This window comes from Leopardus geoffroyi, chromosome A3 (assembly GCF_018350155.1).
Source record: "Leopardus geoffroyi isolate Oge1 chromosome A3, O.geoffroyi_Oge1_pat1.0, whole genome shotgun sequence".
Lineage (NCBI taxonomy): Eukaryota > Metazoa > Chordata > Mammalia > Carnivora > Felidae > Leopardus > Leopardus geoffroyi.
Genome location: NC_059336.1, coordinates 103,727,874 through 103,745,312, shown reverse-complemented (window position 1 = coordinate 103,745,312; position 17,439 = coordinate 103,727,874). Strand labels below are relative to the sequence as shown.

The window sequence follows — 17,439 nt, the reverse complement described above, 5'->3', positions numbered from 1 at the left end:
TCCCCAATCTGGCATAAAGAAAACAAGGCCCGGAGAGATTAAACAAAATTCCTTAGTGCCACTCAATCTTAACCTGAAGGACTGGGGCTCAAGTGTCCAAATGCACAGATACCGAGTGACGAAAGAGACTGAGAGAAAACCCTCAATTCTGCTCGTTCACATGACTAATCCCAGTGAGGAACAAAACGAGAGGAAACACCAAGAAAAAAAAAATAAAAATAAAAACCAATGTGGCCACCAAAGGTGGTCATTGGTGATCTCAGATCTTTAGAAAAGCGTGCCTAAAATGTGAAAAGGGGGCACAGAATCAAAGAGAATGTGCATGAAGGGACTGCCCTTCTGAGGACAGCATCGAGAAGGCTAACACCCAGAATAAGCAGAAACCTACTAAAGGACCATGATTTCACAAGGCTTTTTAAAGCTACTTGAAGAGCGCAAGAAAGGGATAGGGCTGTGCGCAGAGAAAGTGCTAACATGTAAAGACTTGACAAAAAAGCCCTCAATTTCAATTTAGCCTCCCACTTTTCTAGTTTTTCAGGTGATCTTGAAAAAGGTAGAACCCAGGACTGTGAGACAACACTCGGATACACTAAATGAGTCAGTCTTCAGCCCAGGCAAAGAGGAAAGTTCTCAGATGACTTCGGAGAAGCACACTGATAAAAATATGGGGAAGCTAGCCTCTAAGCAAACTGTCCATTCTCAAACACTGTAAAAGGATAGATTGCTTTATGGCAATCCCTGGGGGAATAGTCTAGAATTATAGACCATGTGGCTTGCAAACATTTCAAAAAGAACACGGGTTCAAGTCTCCCCAAACAACTAGGAATCTTTTGTGGTTAAACAGGTGCATCTGGTAAGCATTGTATACCTAAAATAATGTCAGCAAAGCAGTTGGTATCTTGGAGCGTCCTTTGATGCCACGGATGGGGCAAGGATCAGAGCAGCATCATGGCCAAGAGTATCAGTGTTGGGGACAGATGCAAATTCCTACCCACCAGCGGCTCTCTGCATACTGTAGGCTTCCTCTCTTGGAGGTACAATGTCTTTCTTGATCATGCAATGGGTGTAAGAGCCCACCCCCAAAATGCAATAGATAAGCAAATCATGAATGACACAAAGTCCTTTCAACTGGATGGAATAGGAGGCCAAACCATCAGCACAAATTGAATCTGAATACATATCAATACAAACACAAAAAATTAAAAATGAAACACAGAAGAACGTGCTGAGTAGAAACTATTTTGTCAGCTGCTTATGTAACCACGAGAGTAGGGAATAGCCCGAATGTCCAGCAACAGTAAGCAAGAGAGTTAAGGAAACAGAGTAGTCCGAGAAGTAGAATACAGTTCTCAAGGGAGAGAACTAGGTGTCGTCCAGTATATTCCAGGCGCCTGACCCTATACGTGGAAATCATGCAACAAGATGAAAAGCCGAAGACCAAATGACATCTACTTGAGGGATACTGTTACATCAAAGGGTTACATCCAAATTTATAGCAAGTGGTAGAGATGTTTCTCTAAAAGTTGTACCCTCACCCGTGGAACAAAAGAAAGTCTGGCAGTTTTAGTTGCCATGGGATTAATGTCAGTAAAGGACGTGAGTGCTAAAAACCAACATGTACCCATGGAAGTATAATGCCTGGGTGTGCTCCCTGCAGGGGCCCATCCAGGTATCACGAGTGACAGTCCTGTGCGAGCACATCCAGGTAATGGTGTGATGGAACAGGTCATGGGTATGGCCACCCCACTCAAGCTTATTCGGGCACTTCTGGGTTGACCTTTCGAGAAGAAAATTAACAGTAATTTCCAGATAGATGAGAGAGTTAAACGTGGAAAATGAACTCATTGTAAAAGAAAAGAAAAGTAAGACATGTATCTGCACCTGGGAGAGATGAAAACTTCCAATGGGTGAAATTCATGGGAACAGTCACAGAGGAAAATAATTGGCAGATATAGAAATATTAAAGTTTCTCCGTCCTAAGTCACCATGACAAAACCCAAAGGCGCAGAAATAACCGGGGAACATACATGACAGATAGCGGGTGAATTGCACGATCACTGAGGTGCGTGCCTAGCCTGAGACTAGCAGAAAAATGGGCAAAAACACGATAAAGCAACGCGAAGGGAAAGAAATGCAAATGTTCCGTAAGAAATCAAAAGATGCTCAAACTTGCAAACAACCGGATACATGCAAATAAAAGCAGTAAGCTAACATTTCTCTTTCAAGATAGCATTAAAAAAAAAAAAAAAAAAAAAGGTAACAATTTATCCAAGGGTCCGGGGACAAGGGCAACCATGTAAGTGGGAGTGCTAATTAGAGTCTCCCCGCTGGCACTCCCTGAGTAGTTTACTTAACCTTCCGCACAGTAAACTGAAGATAATCATAATTCCTGTCTGACGGGGCTGTCAGGGGGATTGGGTGAGATTACTCTAGCCCGGTGGTGACACTTCAAGGAATCTTTTCTAATTAGAGGTAAGCAAGCAGGGTATGGTTAGATAAGTCATGATACATTTATGAGACCAAGTGCTAAGCAGACATTAGGTACATTGTAAAAGACTACTTCCTAATGAAAATAAGTGTAACGAGCCTCATATTTGTAAAGGAAAGTGCACGCATTAAAAAAAGTTTTTTTGATTTTATTTTAGAGAGAGAAAAGAAAGAGAGAGCGTGCATGGGGGAGTGAGGCAGAGGGAGAGAGAGAGACAGAGAGAGAGAGCATCTTAAGCAGAGAGAGAGAATCCACGCGCTGAGTGTGGACCCTGACACGGGGTTCGATTCCACCACCCAGGGATCATGACCTGAGCCGAAATCAGGAGTCAGGTGTTCAACCCAGGCGCCCCGACACACATATTATTTTACGTACAGAAGAAAGACCGCTAAAATTTTGATTTGTTTCCTTCTAGTGGTTATTTCTAAGTGGTGGGCTTACCGGCAATTTTTTTTTTTAACAGAAAAAAAGCTATTAGGACCCAAAAAATGTGGAAAAATGGTATTGAGGCTAAGCAAAGTCAAAACAAAGTGAAATAACCTCAACTGTGTCCTGAGAGTGTCAATCGTTGTGTTTAGATTTGCTGGAAACCTCGAAGTGCATGAAATAATTGGAGAAGATGGTCATGTGTGGCCTGAACGGGACAAGGTCTTGTGGGGGTTGTGACATCTCTCTGCACAAATTTGATGGATGTCACATCAGGATGTGTCCCGATTTTGCCCTCTGGAATAGCACGTCACCTGCCTCTCAATGACCATACCGTCTAAAGAAAAAGATTAGGACTAACTAACGTAAGGAACTTGGGGCCACACTCGAGCCCTCGGGACCTCTCTTGATGTTGGTGGGCATTATGGCCCCCGGAAAGCAAACATGGGTCTCTCATGGGGATCCATGCAGAGGTCTCCTGCTTTGCATGGGGCTTGGATTTGATAGCTTCTTGTTTTCTCTTTAAGATGGACAACTGTAGAATGATTAATTATGGGACAAAGAAAGGGAGCCAGGGCAACCATCAACATACGGAAGGTAGGGAAGGGGTGGTTTGACATTGTCCTCAGGAACATTGTACTTTACATCGAAAAGTGACGTCAGATTCATTTCTGAGACCTTCTATCCTGCTGCTCTGATACCCTGGCCATAGCAGGGGACAATTAGCCCAGAAGTTGCTTCATTACAGTTTAGTGAGATTTAAATAATTTCTCGGGAGACAAGCTCTGTGCAAGCTGGGTTAAAACGAAGCTAAGCCGGTGATACAGAGCTAACCCCAGGAGTGGAGGCTGTGTGAAAAGTTTCCACATGGGAGCCGATTAATTGTCAATAAGGATCACACATCACTGGCCATGCCGGTCAACGTGACTGGTAAGGTGAATAGCAGAGGCGGACAAATATGGCAACTGATATCCGTCCCCTACCCTAAAGCTTAGGTCCCGAAATTTCCCTTGGGAAGCCCCCCCCCTTTAGCATCACCAGCTATGTTAGTTGGGCGAATTCCCCTTACCCCATATTTCAGGGGTCGGCTCGCATTGGCTTAAGCCAATTAGCTTGTTCCTTTGCCCTGATTTTGGGCCCATGGCACCCGAGGGACCGTTGGCCGAGCTTCCCGGGAGACGGAAGCCCTCTCTCTTCTGCTGGAGCCTGCAAGAGCGGCCCTCCCCGGATGGCACAGGACATGCAACGAGGAGTCAAGCAGTGGAGAGAAAGAGGAGGGACAGTCCCTGGGATCCTATGACGGGAGAAGTACAAAACTAGAGCTTCGGGGACTCAGGAAACTGCCTTGTCCAAGATCGGAGCCTCTGCCTGATTTTTCACTGTCCCGGGCCAGTACCTCCCCTTGATTGTTTAAGCTAGTTTGAGCGGAGTTTTCTGTCATTTGTGTCATACTGGTACGATGCTGAACAGGACGCTTACCTTCTAGTGTAGGAGACTGGATTGTTGTGTCTATGCCTTTGGCAACCACCAACAAGCAGCTTAAGGAAGATAAAATCTGCTTTGACTTTACTGTCAAGATAATGTTTTCAATATCTTATTCTAAAAACATGACCACTCTCGGAAGAACTTCTGTGAAATTTTGTCCCCATCACCTGGTCTGACCCAGGGTAGGGCTGGTCTGAAGATGACAGAGTGACCGAGCCCCAGGTTCTAGCACAGCGGATACAGCCATCCCCTTCTCTCTCTCTCTCTCTCTCTGTGTGTGTGTGTGGGTGGTGATAATGCACAGAAAGTGATTGGTCAACTGTAAACTGTTACAGAACAGAATCACACGTCTGGTGTAAGTTACTGTTTGACATAAGTTTTCTTTACCGATTCAGTAAAATGATTGTGGTTCAGTTTTAGCCAACAGGGCCCGGCACGGAAAAAATAAATCACATGCATTGTAAGATTTGATGAGGTAGGTCAATGCATCTTAAATCCTTCCCAGAGCAAGGAGAAAGTGTTTTTGTTTCACCGGAGGGAAGTAGCCTGGGCCCTACCCTAAGGCCCCATGGGGTCCAAAGTCCATGGGAACCCTTCTCAGGTCCTGAGGAGGCCAAGATTATTCAGGATACTGGCATGCACGCATTTCTACTCTTCTCCAGAGGGTGAAGATCAGCCAAGGGTTGCTGAGGGATGAATCATGTTTCAAGCTGGGATTGTATTTAGCTGCATTTGGCCGAAAACTCCAAAGACAGAAGCATAAAACACAAGTGTTTACATACCCATAGAAAAGACTTACAGAACTTTCTTCTTCTTGCCTTTCTGTTCCACAACCCTAGCTCTGGCTTTTGCTCTCAGTGTCACAAGGAGGCTGCAGGAGTTCCTGCTCTCCCATCTATGGCCCGATGAAGGAGGAAGAGAATATCTCCGCAATTGAATCTGTTCCTTTTAACTTACCTTCCTATAAATTCCATACTTCTGCTTGTATCCCTTTTGGCTAGAAATTAGTTACATGGCCACAGTGAACTGCAAAGGAGCCCAGAAAATGTAGTCTTTTAGTCGGGCACATTACCTCCCTGGATAAAATTGGGGTTCTCTTGCTCCGTAAATAGAACAGAGATAGGGTGAGGACACGAGAGAGGTTTATTGGTAAAGATCATTCAGAAAAAAACTGCGAACATGGGAGCATCCGCATGAGAAGCACGTGCCATCAAAACTTATTTCTGGGCAATGTTCAATGAGAATTGTCACAGAGGCCGGCCAAAGTGAGAGGCTTTACTCTTCAAAGGGTCTGGTTTCTGAGACCCCAATTTCTTTTCCCAGAGTGATGGCCGCTTGTAACAGGCTGTCCTTAGGGCATCAAGGTGTCTTACGAAGAAGTAATTTGACTTCTTATTTGCTCTTCCTATCTGCCTTTCACCTGCCAGTTGCCACCCCCCCCCCCCGCCTTTTTTTTTAACGCACTGAGTCGCCCCTGGAGCTGCAGAGGGAGGGGTCTTTCTGTCCTGGGACACAGCGATCAGAACCTTTTAACCTAGTTGAGCAAATGAGCAGTGAGTTGCTGGGCACCAGGTGCCAGATGCTTGAGGTCTGTTATTTTAGTGAATTCTCACAACAACCCCATGCAAAAGGTCCTTTCAACATCTTCGTTTGAGGCATGGAGAAGTGAAGCCATTTGACCAGGGTGGCAAGTTTGGCAAGGGAACAGCTGCATGTTACACTTCTAGGAAAGAAGAACCAAGGTGTAGAAGGTCAAGGAAAGAGCAGGGCGCGGGGCGTGGGGTGCACCTGCTGTGACCACCTTTCAGGATCTGATCCTCTTTCTCTGGCACCGGCGTCCTTCCAGGACCAGCTCACGCCGTTCTGGTGGGCTGCCTGGTCCGGAGGTGGGCGAGTGACCCAGAACCACTAACTAGCACATCCCATGCCCCAGTTCCAATGTCCAGGATGGGCGGATGGTCCCGTCATGCCATTCCCATGTCTGTCACCCGGGCTGCTCAGAAGACAGTCTTTGAGCTAAGCTGCTGGCAGCCAGCTCACAGCCACCTCTAGTGGAGAGCCCCCCCTCAAGAGCGATGGGGCGATTGAGATCCAGTCTTGCTGATGTCATAGAGTCAAGCCAGTCCTGGACTTTGCAGGCACTGACCAGTGGGTTTCTTTCTCAACTACGTTAAGTTGAGTTCTTTCCCTTACAGCCCTTACTTCCTGCATTAAGTTCTTTCCCTTACAGCCCAAATGTCTGAGCTTTTATGCAGGGCGGACAGCACAAATGCTCCCCTTCCAACCACTGGGGGCCCACCTATAAGAGAAGGGTGAGAAGTTAAGCAAACAGAAAAGGTTGTGTTTTCTAAAGCAGGGAGTATTTTTCTCTGTATTTTAAGCCATACATAAAAAGGAAGACCTTTGGGGATGTTTTGTGGCCTGGGGCTCTGAACCTCTGCATTTCACTCATTAAGAAGCATCTCTCCTCCTCAGAGTGGAACGCCCCCAGGAGAGGCAACTGCAAGCAAGGGCTCTGTGAGAGGAGAAGTGAGGCATCTCAGGTCAGTGGGGAAAGGTGGCTCACTCAAGAAACAGTATTGGGTCTACGGCCATATCACCCTGAACACACCCGATCTCGTCTGATCTCGGAAGCTAAGCAGGGTCGGGCCTGGTTAGTACGTGGATGGGAAGAAACAGTATTGGGACAACAGAATGGGGGGACCATCCAAAAAGAAAAGAAAAAAAAAAGGTGAATCCCCATACTTTAATGGTCTATCCAAACAAAATCTACATAGATCAACTTTTGAAATATAAAACAAAAATGAAACCATCAAATTTTTTAAACTTTTTCAAAAATGTTTATTTATTGAGAGAGAGAGAGAGAGAGAGAGCAGGGGAAGGGCAGAGAGAGAGAGAGAGAGAGAGAGAGGGGAACAGAAGATCCGAAGTGGACTCTCAGCTGACAGCAGACAGCCCCAACGCAGGGCTCAAACTAACAAACCATGAGATCGTGACCTGAGCCGAAGTCGGACACTCAACTGACTGAGCCACTCAGGTGCTCCGAAACCATCAAAGTTTTAAGAGAAAATAGTAACTTTTACCTTTTCACGTCAGAAGGAGGAATGCCGTATTAGCACAAACACAAAGCATAACACCCCCAAACAGAAAGAATTGATGAAAAGGACTACATAAAAATCGAGTTTTCTCTCTATGGCCAACCAATCCTATCATCAACAAACCTAAAAGGCAAATGTCAAACTGGGGGAAACTGTTTTGATTAACATCACTAAGTGCAACTCTCCCTAATATGTAAAGACTCATACATCAATAAAAGGCCAACAGATAGAAAAATGGGCAAAGGACATGAATTGACGAGCTGTAGGAATGGGAACCAAACAGCCCTGAAGCATTTGAAGAAACGCTCAGCATCATTAACGAGAAGAAAAATGCATTTATACCAAGATACTATTTGTCACTGTTCAGGCTCTCACATTTTGATCACGTGCCATGTTCAAATATGCATTTGGAAACAGGTGCTCTGATCCACCCTAGCTGTTTATGAAATAGTGGTTTTGGGGGAGGGCAATTTGGCGATATCTATCCAAATGACAAAGGCACATCTCCCTTTCCCTGGGACCTCGGTCTCTGAGAATTCGTCTGCGCATGCTCTCACAGGTGTGTGAGTGATGTGCACACTTAAGGGTACACTTAAGGCAGCATTGTCTGTATTTGCCAAAGACTGCACACGACCCAAATATCTAACATTCTGCAACTGGTTAAATAAACTAGGGGGGCTCCTGGGTGGGCCAGTCGTTTGAGCGTCCGACTTCGGCTCAGGTCACGATCTCACGCTCCGTGAGTTCGAGCCCCGCGTCAGGCTCTGTGCTGACAGCTCAGAGCCTGGAGCCTCCTTTGGATTCTGTGTCTCTGTCTCTCTCTCTGCCCCTCCCCTGCTTGAGCTCTGTCTCTCTCTCTCTCTCCCTCTGTCTCAAAGATGGATCAACTTTAAAAATAAAATAAAACACAACTCCGTAATTCACCCTTCTTGCCCCACCCCAGTTAAAAACGAGCTCTCCTGACACTGGACCCCGAGAAGGCGGGGGGGCGCCCCTCCTGCCAGGGACACAGCACTGTGGCTCTGAACTCTGACACGGGGTCACCACACCCAAGTTTCTGGCCCCAGAGTCCTGTCTTTTGAATCACAGCGGTTGCGGGTGACATCCTGGTGCAAGCCCCCCGTATGCTCGGCCTTGGCACTGGGCTGCTTGGCTCCTGGGACGGGGGCGCCGATAGTGTGGCAGAGGGGGCTGGCAGGAGCAAGTGTCCAGCTGTCACTCTGTGAAGGATGGGTGTCATCTTGGCACCCAAGGGCCTGGCCGGCTGCCCGTGAATGTTTGGAGGGAACTCTCCGGCGGGAGGCGCTCCTGGCCCTTCTGGAAGGGTGTGCGTCTCGCTAGGCCCTCCCCTGGGCCTGACGGGAGGCTGGCTGTCAGATGGGTGCGAGTGCAGACAATTTGAGGGGAGGCTGGTCACTCCTACAAGCCACCAGGCAGAGAGACTGCTCTGAGCTGACAGCGGGCCAAGTGAGAGGCCCAGGGCAACATCCCCGTGGATGGGCCTCCCTGCGCGCGCGTGTGTGGGTGCATGCGTGAATGCCGTGAATGTGCACGCGTGGGTGTGCCCGTGTGTGTGCCAGGACCGCACAGACACCTGACACACGCAGGCATCCCCCTGGAGTCATTCACATCTGCTCCGTGTTCTGACTAGAATCGCCTTCCCAAACTGGTCTGCGTCTTGCACTTTTTCCACAGAGACAGGGCCAGAGAAATTGGCCCCCTGCCCCGCAGGATCTGAACGTCTGGGTGGGGGCCGCCGGGGCTGTTTCCCTGGGCAGAGACGCTGCCTGGAGGGCTATGCCGCTGACCTGTCAGGAGACAGGGAAACAGTTGTTTCCTGCATCTTTGATGTGGGGCCCCCGACGGGCGCAGCCTGGACATTGTTTTGTGCCCACTTCCTTGGCTCGGGAGGAAAGAATTCTGTAGGCCCGTGTGGGGCATAAGCTTGGCTGTCAGCGTGAGGAAAGGGAAAGACGAGCGAGGACTTTCTGAAAGGAAGAAGGAGAGACAGAGACAGAGTAGGAGGGAGGGATTATAAACATGGACGGGAGGGGTGGGATTTGGGAGAGGCAGGGAGGGAATGGTGTGCAAGCCCACACCTGACTGTCTCTTACGAAATCACTTGCACGCCGCTGATGGGAATGAGCCCAAGTCCCACTGCCCACGGCTCCTCTGTGTCTGGCATGGCTGGATCTTAGAATCTCCAATAGCCACTTCCGGTCAGCCTCAAGGAGCCGGTCGAGGTGGCCGAAAGGGTCCCCTCACAATGGTGATGGTGCTTGTGGTGGCTCCGGAGAACCTCTGTCACTCGCTGAGTCCATAGGGACCTCAGGGAAATGACCTCCTTTCCCCGGCCTTCCCCTCCCCATGTAAAAGGCATGTTGGACACTGACTGATAGAGTGGGCTATTAAACTATTTATCTGGCGGGGGGGGGGGGGTGGGTAGGAAGAAGAATCTGGAAGCCGAAGCCAGAGTGTGTATTCAATGTGAAAATGTACGGTGGCATGGAGAGGACTTTTTCCCCCAAAGCCAGAATGTTGCCACAGTCTGCAGCCAGCAGAAAGGGGGTCAGCGAGTGCACGACTGGCCTGTCCCTGTGAAGGCACGTGCGTGGCGGCCCATGTGGACGTGTGCGTGTGTCTGCGTGTGTTGGGGGTGAACGGGTGCCCGGAAGGAGCCCCGAGCCGTGTAGGGAAAGTAAAAGTAGTGAACGCTCAGCTTAAGCAATCGTTTTCCTCCTGGAGGCTAAAATTCACGGGCACTTAGCCAACAGCCACATTAGGATAAGAAATGTAATCTGTTTATATTAAGTTTGCAAATACATCTCATTGGTGCAGTGGGCGTGCAGCGCGCCATAACCTGCCGTGACGCTGGCCTTGGCTTGGGGTCCATGGCCAGCACACCGGAGCTAACGGGCTAGAGTTTGCAAGGCCCAGCCTAACCGCTCGCCTCCCTTCTCAGTCATCCACTTCCCTCTGGGGTGGAGAAACACATTCCCGAAGACGACAGCTGGAGTGTCTGAGAGCCAACAGAAACTGCTGCTTCTTCCCTTCGCGGGAGCCACCACCACTGCCGGAGCAAGGACTGGAAGTGACCTCTCCAGGTCAGAAGGCACTCCGTCCCACCGTCCTGGTCCCCGCAAATGGTCTCCGATGAGGTTCTGGGCTCTGCGAGGCCTCCCTGCTTCCGGACAAGCTCTGGGCTGCCCCTGCCATGTAGCCCGGTGTCATCCTCCAGTCATCGAAAGTTTCTGGGTCATAGTGCCTGCCACTTTCCAGAGAACTAGCAAATAAAATCAACAGCCAGCACCTATTTGCCATCTCCTGTGGCCTGGCACAGCCCAGGCATTTCATGTACAGTGCCTCGCTGTACCCGTTGGGAAGCTTCCAAGGAGATACCGTCATCCTCCTGCTGTACAGATGTGAAAACAGAAGCTTGGAGGGCTTCGACAACTTGCCCGAACTCCTGCCATCAGTGGGATTAGTGTGGAGTCTGGGTTTGAACCCAGGTTTCTCCAATTCTGGAATCCCAGCTCCCTCCATGAAACGCCACGGGTTGCCTCCCCAGGTATCCCCTGGAACCATGCAGGTCTGCTGTTCGCCCACGCCTCTCCTGGAAACGTTCGCTAGCTTTTTTCCAGGTCCTTCCTTCTGACCTCTGCCAACTCATTTCCCCAAAGGGCCCTCATTCCCTCCAACCGGAATTCCATCAACAATAAAACGTGGGGGCTAAAAAGCAAGAGAATGAGAATCACACAGACCCAGTTGAGAATTCTGCTGTCGACTCACGCTGACCTTGCTCAAGTTACTCAGCTTCCCTGGGATGCTCCAGCCGAGTGTTACATCATCCCCATCTACTGACTTCTCCCGCCCCAGGATGGTGTCTGAGAAGACTGAGCAGGGAGCTCGGACTTCCATGGGCAGAGTTAACAAGCTTCTCTACACTGTCATCATGGGGTTGGGAGGGGGGAGCCTGGACATTCACCCCCGCCCCCCCCGGCAGAGACCAGGCTCTCCTCCGCTTCCCCACTGGAGTGGTATCAGAGGAAGCTCTCTCCACCTTCAGTGGTAACCAGGCCCTGTGGGGAATATCAGTGGGTCACTCTGACCTTCTACTTGAGGGAGCTATCCGTGGTGGCCCCGTGGGGAGCCAGAACTTCTGTCTCCATCCAGCAGTGAGGTAGAGACCTCTTCTTACTTTTACCTGTGTGTCAACAGATGCCAAGTAGGAACGTGGATTTCCACGTCCACCCGGCAGGAACAACACAACTCACTGTTAACCAATCCCTTTCCCTACTGGGGCAATGCCAGAGGAAGCCATTTAACACAGACGATTGCACTAATATCCAGGGTCTCGTAACATAATATTCGAAATTTTCAGTTTCAGTAGAAAATCGTGCACCGGGGCGCCTGGGTGGCGCAGTCGGTTAAGCATCCGACTTCAGCCAGGTCACGATCTCGCGGTCCGTGAGTTCGAGCCCCGCGTCGGGCTCTGGGGCTGATGGCTCAGAGCCTGGAGCCTGTTTCCGATTCTGTGTCTCCCTCTCTCTCTGCCCCTCCCCCGTTCATGCTCTGTCTCTCTCTGTCCCAAAAATAAATAAACGTTGAAAAAAAAAAAAAAAAGAAAAGAAAATCGTGCACCATACCAAGAACCAGGATGATCTCAGACTGAAAGAAAACAACCAGTAAATGCTAATCCCAAAATGACAGAGATGTTAGAATGATCTGACAGACATTTTATTTTTTTTTAATTTTTTATTTTTTTTAACGTTTATTTATTTTTGAGACAGAGAGAGACAGAGCATGAACAGGGGAGGGGCAGAGAGAGAGGGAGACACAGAATCTGAAACAGGCTCCAGGCTCTGAGCTGTCAGCACAGAGCCCGACGCGGGGCTTGAACTCACGGACCGTGAGATCATGACTTGAGCCGAAGTCGGCCGCTTAACCGACCAAGCCACCCAGGCGCCCCCTGACAGACATTTTAAAGCAACCACCATAAAAATGCTTCAAAGAACAATGACAAGTACTCTTGAAACAAATGAAAAATTAGGAAGTCATTTAGCAAGAAAGTCAAAATATAAAGAAGAACCAAATGGAAGTTTTAGAACTGAAAAATACAGTAACCAAAACAACAACAATAAAACCCGCGTCAAGGGAGGCACTCACCAGGGGAACCGAGGGGACACAGCGAACTGGAAGACGGGACATTGTTACATATCCATTCTGAACAACAGAGAGAAGAAAATGGGCTGGAAAAAAGGGAACAGAGCCTCAGGGATATGTGGTGCTATAACAAAAGATCTAACTTCCGTGACATTGGAGTTCTGGAAGGAGAAGAAAAGAGGGCAGAACTGAAAAAGTGTTCATTAAGTAATGGCTTAAAACTTTCTGAATTTGGCAAAAAGCACAAAGCCACAGATTTAAGAAGCCAAGCGAATCTCAAACAGGATAAACCCAAAGAAATCCATGTCAAGGCACACCACACTCAAACTTCCGAAAAACAAAGAGAAATATGTATATATTGGAAACAGAAAGAAATGACACTCCACCTAAAGGGGAAAAATTTTTGACTGATGGATAATTGTTGCTAGAACATAGAGGCCAGGGTATTGAAGAAGTGTTGAAAGAAAAAAAATGGCCAACTCAAAATCCTATCTCCAGCTGAAAGGTCCTTTCTAGTGGAAAGATCCTTCCGGAATGAAAGGGAAATCAAAGCGGTCTCAGAAAAACTAAGAATATTTGTCACCAGCAGACATATGGAATAAGAATGGACAAAAGAATATTTCTCAACAGAAGGGAAACGATAAAAGAAAGACTATTGGAACATCAGTAAGGAAGAAAGAACATACAAAGCAAAAATATTGGTAATATTGGTCATTACAAGAGACTTTCATTTTCCTCTTGAGTTTTCAAGATTACACTGATGATTGAGGCAAAAACTAACACTGTCTAATGTGATTCTAAAAGTATGTAGAAGAAACATTTGAGACAATGAGCTATATCACTAACAGAGATGGTAAAGGGACGTAAAGAGAGGTGAATGTTCCCCACTTCACTCAAATTTGGAAAATGATGACACTAGTAAACTGTGGTATGTCTCACACGATACAAAAAATGATTTGATAAAATCCAGCAAATATTCCTGATAAAAACTCTTAGCAAACGAAGAATAGATGGGGACTTCCTCAACCTGATAAAGGACATTTACTAAAAACTTACCACTGACGTCATTCTTTTGTTTGTTTGTTTTCAGTGGGCTCCATGCCCAACGTGGGGCTTGAACTCACAATCCAGAGATCAAGAGTCAGATGCTCTACTGAGTAAGCCAGACAGGCGCCCCTATAGTTAATATCATTCTTAATGATGAAAGACTGAATACTTTCCCTCCTGAGATCAGAAATTCTCACAGATTCTATTCCACATTGTACTGAAGATTCTATCTAGTGTAATATGGCAAGAAATAGAAATCCAGAGATCCACGTTGGAAATAGAAAAGGAAAGCTGTTTTTTTTTTTTTTTTCAACGTTTATTTATTTTTGGGACAGAGAGAGACAGAGCATGAACGGGGGAGGGGCAGAGAGAGAGGGAGACACAGAATCGGAAACAGGCTCCAGGCTCTGAGCCATCAGCCCAGAGCCTGACGCGGGGCTCGAACTCACGGACTGCGAGATCGTGACCTGGCTGAAGTCGGACGCTTAACCGACTGCGCCACCCAGGCGCCCCAGGAAAGCTGTTTTTATTGGAAGGTGACACAGAGTCTACATAGAAAAACCCATAGAACTAAAAAGCCACTAGAACTAAAAAAGTGACTTTAGTAAAGATACAGGATACAGGAGTAATTCACAAAAATCACTTGCATTTCTGTGTATTTGCGGTGAACCATTGGAAATTGAAATTTTAAAAGTACTACTTACAGTAACATCAAAAAGTATAAATTAGAGTGAAAATGACAAAAGGTGGACAAGACCTACACATTAAAAATTATAAAACAGGGGCGCCTGGGTGGCGCAGTCGGTTAAGCATCCAACTTCAGTCAGGTCACGATCTCGCGGTCCGTGAGTTCGAGCCCCGCGTCAGGCTCTGGGCTGATGGCTCAGAGCCTGGAGCCTGTTTCCGATTCTGTGTCTCCCTCTCTCTCTGCCCCTCCCCTGTTCATGCTCTGTCTCTCTCTGTCCCAAAAATAAATAAACGTTGAAAAAAAAAATTTTTTTAAAAAAAAATAAAAAAAAAAAAATTATAAAACATTGCTGGTAAAAATGAAAGAGACCCGAAATAGGTAGAGAGATACTGTGTTCATGGGTCAGAAGGCTCAATGTTTTTATGGTATAAATTTTCACCAAAGTGATCTATAAAGTCAATGCAATTCTGGGCAAAATCTCAGCAAACTTGTAGAAATTGACAAACTTCTTCTAAAACTCATACGGAAATGCAAAGGACTTAGAATAGTCAAAACAACTTTGCAAAGGAGGAACAAAGTTGGAGAACTAACACTGTGTGATTTCAAGACTTATTATAAAGTGACAATAACCAGGACAGTCGAGTGACCGTAAGTACCAATATCAATGGAACGTCAGAATCAAGACTAAACAGACCCACTCGTGCATGAACAACTGATTTTTGACAAAAGTGCAAACAGGGCAGGGAGGGAGAAATGGTAGTCTTTTCAACAAATGCTGGAGGAACCCTGGGATATCCAGAGGCAAAAAAGATGAACTTCAATCCATACCTCATATCATCGACAGATATTAACTCAAAAAATGGGTCATCATAGGTTGAAATACCCACAGCTTCCAGAGGAAGATAGAAGAAAATCTTTGAGACTTGGGCTAGGCAAAGATTTCATAGATATAGCAAAAGCATAACACATAAAAGAAAAAAAAAATGGATTTTTTTTTTTTTTTAGACAGAGAGAGACAGAGCATGAACAGGGGAGGGGCAGAGAGAGAGGGAGACACAGAATCTGAAACAGGCTCCAGGCTCTGAGCTGTCAGCACAGAGCCCGACGCGGGGCTCGAACTCACGGACCGCGAGATCATGGCCTGAGACGAAGTCGGACGCCCAACCGACCGAGCCACCCAGGCGCCCCAAAATGGATTTTTTAGACTCCTTCAAAATTAAAAACAAAAGTCATTGTTAAGAAAATGAAAAGATAAGCTACCATTGGGGAGCAAGCATGTGCAAATCATATATTTAATAAGGGGCTTGTATTCATTGTACATAAAGAACTCCCAAAACTCAATAATAAGAAACCAAGCAACCCAATTAAAAAACGGACAAAATATTTCAACAGATATATCACCAAAATCTATGAATTATAAACAAGTAAATGCAAAGGTGCTCATCGTTATTAGCCATTAGAGAGATGCAAATCAATATCACGAAATATCACTGTGCAACTATTAGGATGACTACAATAAAAAGGACTGACCATAATGGGCATTATGAGAATGTGGAGGAACCAGAACTCCCACACACTGCTAATGGGTTTGTAGAAATGATGGGGCTGTCATTAACCGAATCTTGCCAAACCCCGTTGAAGGAATCACGGCTTCATTTCTTCCCTGTCCAGTTTGCTTTGCACAGGGCCCCTGTAAAGCCAGCTTTCCAATGTCCCACAAGGTCACCTTCCGCAGTAGTGACGTTTTCCCTTCAAGTGAACTGGGGTGGATCTACCTTAGAAACACTCTTGCTGGTTTTTTGGGTTTTTTGTTTGTTTGTTTGTTTATTTGAGGCACCAGAGTGTGAATTAGTATCGTGTGTTCAAAACCCGCCGGCCCTCTTTTGGTCTGCTTCTCGGTTGATTTCAGGTATCTTGAAAGGTGACACGGCGCCGGATAAAAAGAAAGACAGCAAGACAGCAGGCACCACGACCCTCAGCAATCTCTTGTAGACAATTTTTTGAGGGTTGAATACAACTCTGGGCGTGAGTCAGCTGCCGAGCGAGTGCGTTTCTGTCTGCTTGTGTCTCTCTGCCTTTGCAGTCAGAGGAAGGGCCCGGGCTCAGGCCAGGAAGAATCTGCTCTAAGCTGATAAACCCAAAGCCCATGTGCCAGGAACCCTGTGGTTTTCTGTCTTTGTACGTTTTCCCCGCGAGGCCTGGGAGGAGAGGACACTCTCTAGGAGGAGGTACTTCCCCGCAAAGCATCGGCCTGAATACCGCCCAGGGGAGCAGTTTGCACACATCCGGACTGTGAGAGCTGCGCACCCAGGGCTGTGCGCTCCATTTCACGGGCTCCGGGCTCCGGGCTCCGGACCGGGGTTTTCTCCGTTAAATGTGTGAACTGCAAAGTTCCGTGCCTTCTGGGGATGGGCGGAGGGAGGCAGCCTCTGAGCTGGAGTGGGAGAGGGACCCGCATGCGGTCCCGTGAGGGTCCGACCGCTCCGAGACTGGGCGCAGCTTTCGCAGTGACCGTGGCCGGAGAGCCCCAGACCCTGACAAAGCCAGCCTGCTCTCTCCGCTTTGCCGCCTTTTACTTTTCCTAAAACAGTTCTGCGGAGTTTCAACATTCTGAAAATGGCCAGCAAAACTCTCTAGAGCTGAGCTCAAATCAATCAACGCGAAGAAAACGTGCGGATTGGGTTTTTTTTTTTTCTTTTTTTCTTTTTTGTTTTAAACCATTGTGGGTGTGTAAACGGAGCTGTCAATCTGGAAGCCCCCCAGGAGCCCGGCGTGAGTCCGCAGAGCTGGGTATTTTTAGTCTGCTCTCTCTCAGATTCCAGCTGGTGGACCCTGAGTGAACTCTTGTGGGGCTCCTGCCGCAAGTGGCTTTGCGGAACCTGATGATGCAACCGCAAGGTGGGCTTAGCTCATGCAGCGCACAGAGCGGTAGCCCCAGAAGCTCCGAGACAAGCAGATAATACGCAGAAACCCTGTCCAATTTCACCTTTAAAAAAAAAAAAAAAGAAAGAAAGACCTCTCAACAGGTTCAGACGCCCGTGTGT

At 47.4% G+C, this 17,439-nt stretch overlaps 1 long non-coding RNA gene across 7 annotated transcripts in view; it reads right to left on the bottom strand.

Moving 5' to 3' along the window:
- LOC123581137 overlaps positions 1-17,439 on the bottom strand; it is a 156,714-nt gene that overhangs the window by 21,522 nt on the left and 117,753 nt on the right. Inside the window, exons 5-6 of one of the 7 annotated variants that reach the window (XR_006703618.1) lie at positions 15,926-17,381; positions 5,199-6,698 (exon numbers count right to left, since the gene is read on the bottom strand). The exons of 3 other annotated variants lie outside the window; for them this stretch is intronic. This is a non-coding gene — a long non-coding RNA (uncharacterized LOC123581137). Of the gene's footprint in view, positions 1-5,198; positions 6,699-15,604; positions 17,382-17,439 lie in introns of those variants that run through there. 3 more of the 7 variants (XR_006703620.1, XR_006703619.1, XR_006703616.1) reach the window with 3 other exon arrangements.